Source organism: Micropterus dolomieu, linkage group LG20 (assembly GCF_021292245.1).
Source record: "Micropterus dolomieu isolate WLL.071019.BEF.003 ecotype Adirondacks linkage group LG20, ASM2129224v1, whole genome shotgun sequence".
NCBI lineage: Eukaryota > Metazoa > Chordata > Actinopteri > Centrarchiformes > Centrarchidae > Micropterus > Micropterus dolomieu.
Genome location: NC_060169.1, coordinates 10,218,111 through 10,224,175, shown reverse-complemented (window position 1 = coordinate 10,224,175; position 6,065 = coordinate 10,218,111).

Sequence of the window (6,065 nt, the reverse complement as noted above, 5' to 3'; positions counted from 1 at the left end):
AGTGTGCTGCTTTCCCATTACACGTTCCCCTTACAACTCACTAGACCCCAAAGCGCAGGTCTGGCTTTCATTTACTTTATGTCTTAACTGGCACTTGCATGACATATGCAAGTGCAGGTGGTCAGACTATGAAAAAAAAAAGAATGAAAACATATTGGAGACTGCTCTGCACGTGCTTTTTGTAGGAGGGACAGAATCATCACTTGTCAAATGTGATGTGAAGTTTTTTATGGCATTCAATCACTTGATTAAGTAAAATCATCTACTTGCTCCCTTTGTTTTTATATCTGTGTGTTCTCTAATGCATCCTAACGTGATGAAAGTCTATTATTGTCAAATTGTCTACAAACAACAATCCATTTAGAAGAGGAGGCTTTAAATGACATCAGTGTGTTAGCGTGAGAGTCAGAGGTAGACTGCTGAGGATCTGTCATGACTGCTGTCCTGGGATGATTACTTTACGATGATCTCATTTAATGATCTAATATTTTAAAATATATTGCTCTACTCTCATACCATTAAACGGGGATAATTTGCCACTTAAAATCAACCTGGGCTCCTTTCCTCCTCCTTGGAGAATACTATTAGAGTATTTCCAGGGGACATAATCAATTGAAATTGGAAACATTCAGAAATAATACATTATTAAAGCTAACACAAAGAGACAAGACTAAATTGACCAATAACGATATGATTTACTCTTTGAACAGCATACCATTAAGGATGCTGTAAAGTATTCACCATTTCTTTAGTAAAAAAATATATATATGTATACACATGTATATTTTTTGATATTTACATTTTTACAGATATTTCTTCCATTCCACTGCACTTCACGCTGATTTTAAAAAGGACTGAAATATCACCTATGGTACAGCAATTACTGACAATTCTACGACTATTATATCCTGGTGATGTAGCCTTTCAGTTTAATGATGATGCCCTGATGGCTATTAGCCAATTATGTAATTTGGTATCACACTTCTGTTTGGATGGATCCAAATAAAGACCTTTCTTCTTTTTAGTCACAATTATGCCTTCTTTTTCCAGCTGGAGCCTTGTAGAAACAGGTATAGCAAGAAACAAGCTGTCAAACACGCACATAAAATTTGTAGAGCTGTAATAATATCTTAAGCCAGCAATTCCAAATCGCAGTGTCTAATATTATTGAAGATTAATATGAAAAAAACAGGCTGTAGCATCCAAAAATGTCAGGGATTACCTGACTGACAAGGTCACAATGACACCATCTGACTCGAAGATAAACACGTCTATGAAGCCAAACCAACTACAACCCGCATTAAAGAAGCACGCATCAGGTCACACTCAAAAACCTATATTTACACACGCCTATCTTTATTACTAGCTCCTTTCAAGAGTCATCAGCCAGCAGCTCGCTCAGAGCCATATGAGAGAGTGATTGATGTTGTCTTCATGTGCGTGACCCCTCTTTATGCATGTTCAGTGGGTGTGTGTGGAAGAAACAATAGGGGGGAAAGGCCTGTCTGCAGGCCTGTTTACACCTAATCTGCTGTTGCACGCAAAAGGTGGTATGCTAGACAACCATGGAGGTAACTTCAGATGGACAAACGGCCGCTCTGAATATTACATCACTGTGAGGATGCCTTTGTTTTTGTGAAACCAAACACATCCACATGAATGACATGTCAAGCTGGCTGTAATTGAGATGTCTGTGCAGGAAGGCGTGTTGAACTTCTGTTAGTCTCAATTTCTCCCCTTCTCGCACGAGATCTCATCCATGATACCTCCCTTCCCCATTCTCTTCTCTCTCCCCCTCCATCTTCATCTTCATCACTCTGTCTCTCTGTGAGGCACAGTGCTGTGATATCCTATACAGTTTGCACTTTTGACCAACGGTCCTGGATAATGGTTTTCAGATTCTTCAAGGTGGCCTGAATCTGTGCCAGAGCTGAAAATGGAAAGCAAACACATTTCCACCACCCTCTGTTCCTACTTAGCTCCAATGTAAGCTGATTATTCAAGTTCTCAGAAAATTCTGTCAAGCTTTTTCATGTGAGACTCCCATCCTTTAATGGCAGCACAGACAGAGCGTGAGCACTGTCTGGACTGTTTTTTACTGCCTGTCTATGTAATACAGTCAAACAAATGAGGAATCCATCATTAGTTTTAGAGTGCAGAGCATGCTTCAAGAAAACATCTACATGTGTGAGCCATGCCTGTATGATGAAGTTAGCTGTTACAGGTTGTCTTTGGATCACCAAACACATTGGTGTCCATAATCTCACATTTTTAACCTTTAACAGCTCTTCTCACGTCTCACATGGCCTTGGTGTGGGGGTTCTTTCTGACCACAAAACTGTGTTTATTCTACCAGCCAATTGTTGAGGTTTTGGAGCTGCCCAAGACTTGTCTAGCAATCTATGATTCCAACCATGGTGTTACTGGTGAACAACTGAAAAAGTGAAATTAAACATTATAATGCCTTGGTTATATCTTTCATTGCTTGGAATTTGCAATGTAAACAGCCAATGACCAGTCAGATCAATGACACATTATCCCTGTGAGGTTCTGGTATCCATGCAATCGCAAGACAGCTGGGGCTATTTTCTATGAATCACTGCCAAAGTGTGAATGTCTGGGCAAAACCTGAGATCCCAGGCTTTTTGATGACTCCACCAGGGTTTGTGTGAAACATCTAAAATTAAGTTTTAAAAAATCCTGTGGCATGAAAATAACAAATCACTTTTGTTTCATTCTGTTCAGTACAAAGATTTCTAGTCAGTGAGTTTGCAGTTGGTGAAATTGTTTTTGCAAAGCAACTGATTGCTGTTCCAACATAGACACGGAAATTGCATCACTGTTCAAAACGCTGTGATGTTATACTGTAGTACTGTTTCTGACTGTCCTCAGTTCAGTCTTGGATTCTGAGTAAGATCAGCCTACTGCTGGTTCAAAAGGTTTCACTCAGTTCAGTACCAAACTAGGCCATATAAGCAGCCTTTGTAAGGTCAATATATCAGCAACTACTTAACTCTAATAGAGTTATTGCATTGTTCTTTTTTTGTTTTTGTTTTTTTATTATTATGTTTTGGGCATTGTATGCCTATATTATAAAGCTTAAGGTAGAGCCATGAGGGGAGAAAGATGGGGAATGACGCAACACAGGTCCCCAGTCAGATGCAAACCAGGCACATTGCGGCTCATGCTCAGCAACACCTAGGCCACCAGGGCACACCTGCATCATGATTATTTATGTGGATTACACTGCCTTTCAGGAAACTTTTACCCAGAAATGGACATAATGTACTGACTGTCATGACGGAATGACAATGACATTTAAAGTCACCAATGAGGAAAGGTTCATTGTTCACGTACTTAACACTCCCACTTGAAATGAGATAGGTCCGAATATCCTCCACAAGGTGAAGTGCCACTGTCTCATTCAAATCTCCTAAAGTTCTAATGAGCTTCAACTAGTCATGTGACAGTACTGACAGCTCTAAAAAAATGCCACCACTGTTGTCCTTGTTGTCCTCTTTAAAGGGAGTTTACACATCCTGCAGATGAACATCCTGATGCCCTTTTGCCACACCAGCACCTGTGCATTCTTCTGCACTCTAACTTTCATCAAGCCCTATTAAAGAGGCCCCATACAGAGAATTGTTGCCCACTGGCTACATCTGCAAGACCATCTTCATGGATATGGCAACCCTCAATGTCCATTTCAAGAACATGCGAAGCACCATAGTGAGCATAATTAAACAGAAAGCTTCCTTGAACCTCTGCATGTTTTACAATGTCACTGCAATCTTCTCTTCAATGGCCCCTGTCACACAGCAGGGACTATAGTGATAAGCTCTGAAACTGATTGGTGAACGCATTCCACGTTATAGGATCCTGCAGTCTGCAAACTGGGGAGTATTTAATCTCCAGAATGTGAGCTAGTGTGTCCAATTGCTGAGTAAGGCCAGCAGTGGCCTGGAGAGAGAGAATATAACTCTCTGGCTTGCATGAATTGTCTAATTTTAAAGATCAGATATAGCCAGCATTTTGGAGCATGCACAGTGCACCCGAGAAGTAATATTCTTTACTAAAGTCAACTTCTTTGAAAATGTAATACATATTTACAATATAATTATATTTACAATTTTGTGTAAGAGGTGAAATAAAGAAAATGAAAATTGCATCCTTAACCATTATTTTGTTTTAACTATTATGTGACTGATTTCCTTTTCTTTATGTATGCCATCAATGTGCATTGTTGTGGGGTTTAAATGTTCCGCCCACTCCCCCCAACCACACACACACCTTCCTACACCTCAACCACCCCATTAGGTGTGAGGTGTCCTAGTGTGACGGGATTAGGGCAGGCGTTCCTGGAGTCCAAAGACGTGACGAGGCCAGTAAATCTGCAGTGAGGGGTGGTCTCTGAGCCTGCCCTGCCTTGGCAGGACCCCTGGGCCCAAATTGAAAGCAGACATGTTTGGAGTTCATTCTCTGAGTTACTACTGTTCAATTGTGATTTACAAGAGTTTGTGAGATATGGAAATCTCTCACGCAACTCAAGATATGGGCTGAGTGAAAGCACATTGTGAAACAGGCCACTCCGCCCTGTGGGAAGGACTAATCTGTAAACTCATGCTATTCCTTCATTTGGCCAGCACTGTTTATTCAGTGTTTTCATCCTTTCAGCATGTCAACTTCTCAAATAGAGGAACAATGTCCTCTTGGCTAATGAGAAAAGCATGCCAGCAACACAGGCAATCCAAGATTTTCTTCTAGGGGTGCAATGTTGAAATATTTATTTGCCGTTGATTTTCAATAAGAAAATGGGGATAATGAGAATTTACCTCTATATGACATATGATAGTATCTTTTCTGATAATAAATTCATACATTTTAAGTAAAAAAATTTAAGTTAGTAATTAAATTGTCAGTGCTTTCTGATGACCTCCAGATAGGGTTATAACACCTCCTGCATTCCGGTGAAATGCCATTGACTAAGGCCCCGCACTCTCAATACACAGTAATCAATTGGTTTTGTCCAACGCAACATACAAATGAGTTACAATCTAAGCCACAGTAGATCAAGGTTAAGCCAAGGTTAAATTCAATCAATAATATGTTTAAATAACAAACCATTGCAAAAATGGTGACCAGTTGAGTCGTCTTTTGGATTATTGTTCACATTATTATTATTTTTTTATTTAATTTTAGAATTCTAATGACTCATGTCCATATTAAATTAACTGGTGCGGTGTCCGATCACAGAGGCCGATGTGATGCCTCCCTGCGCTTTTTTTTCAAAATGCACATTGGTTTCACCTACAGTAGTGGTCGACAATAGGCGGCTCGTGGGCCAAATGAATAAATACATAAATAAAATAAATACTTTGATAGCGGCTGGTGCTTAAACAGATCTCAGTCATGACAGCAACGGTTACTCACATAATCACTTCCTCTTAAGGGATTGTGCCTACAAAATAAAAGCCGGAGAAAGTTTTTTTGCAGCAATGCTTTATTTCGAATTGAACTGAGAGCCTTTACTTTAAAACATTCCGAAAGACATTCAAAAGAGTCTGTGGCTTGCTTCATAGCTGTCAGGAAACGTGAGATTGGATTCCCCTGAATGAGAAGTGCAGGAATTTCCTTTGCCTGAAGATGCTGGGGAAATGAAAATAAGCATCCAAAGCTTGATGGATGTGGATCAATCGCCGGGATGCACAGTTAATTTGTTGAAGAGGGAAAAAGAATCTTCACACAAGGGGGAACTGAACACAGAACCCTCCAATTGGAAGGCCCAATGGCGGCTGGCCAATAGGAGGCCTTAGGGAGGGCGGTGCCCCAATTATATTTGGGGGGGAAATTAGCTTCCTGCTCGTCCACTGATATCTTCTGGGGCGCTAGAAATATCGCCCAGGCAGTACAGCAGCGCAGCCAATAGCTGACAAGATATGCCCACAGCAACATAAATTAAGCCAATCAACATCGTCAAATCTGATGCCTGAAGGGTAATTAAATTTATCGCCCTAAGCAGAGTCAGTCGGTAGAGTAGGGAAACCTGACGTTGCGGAACTCAAGAC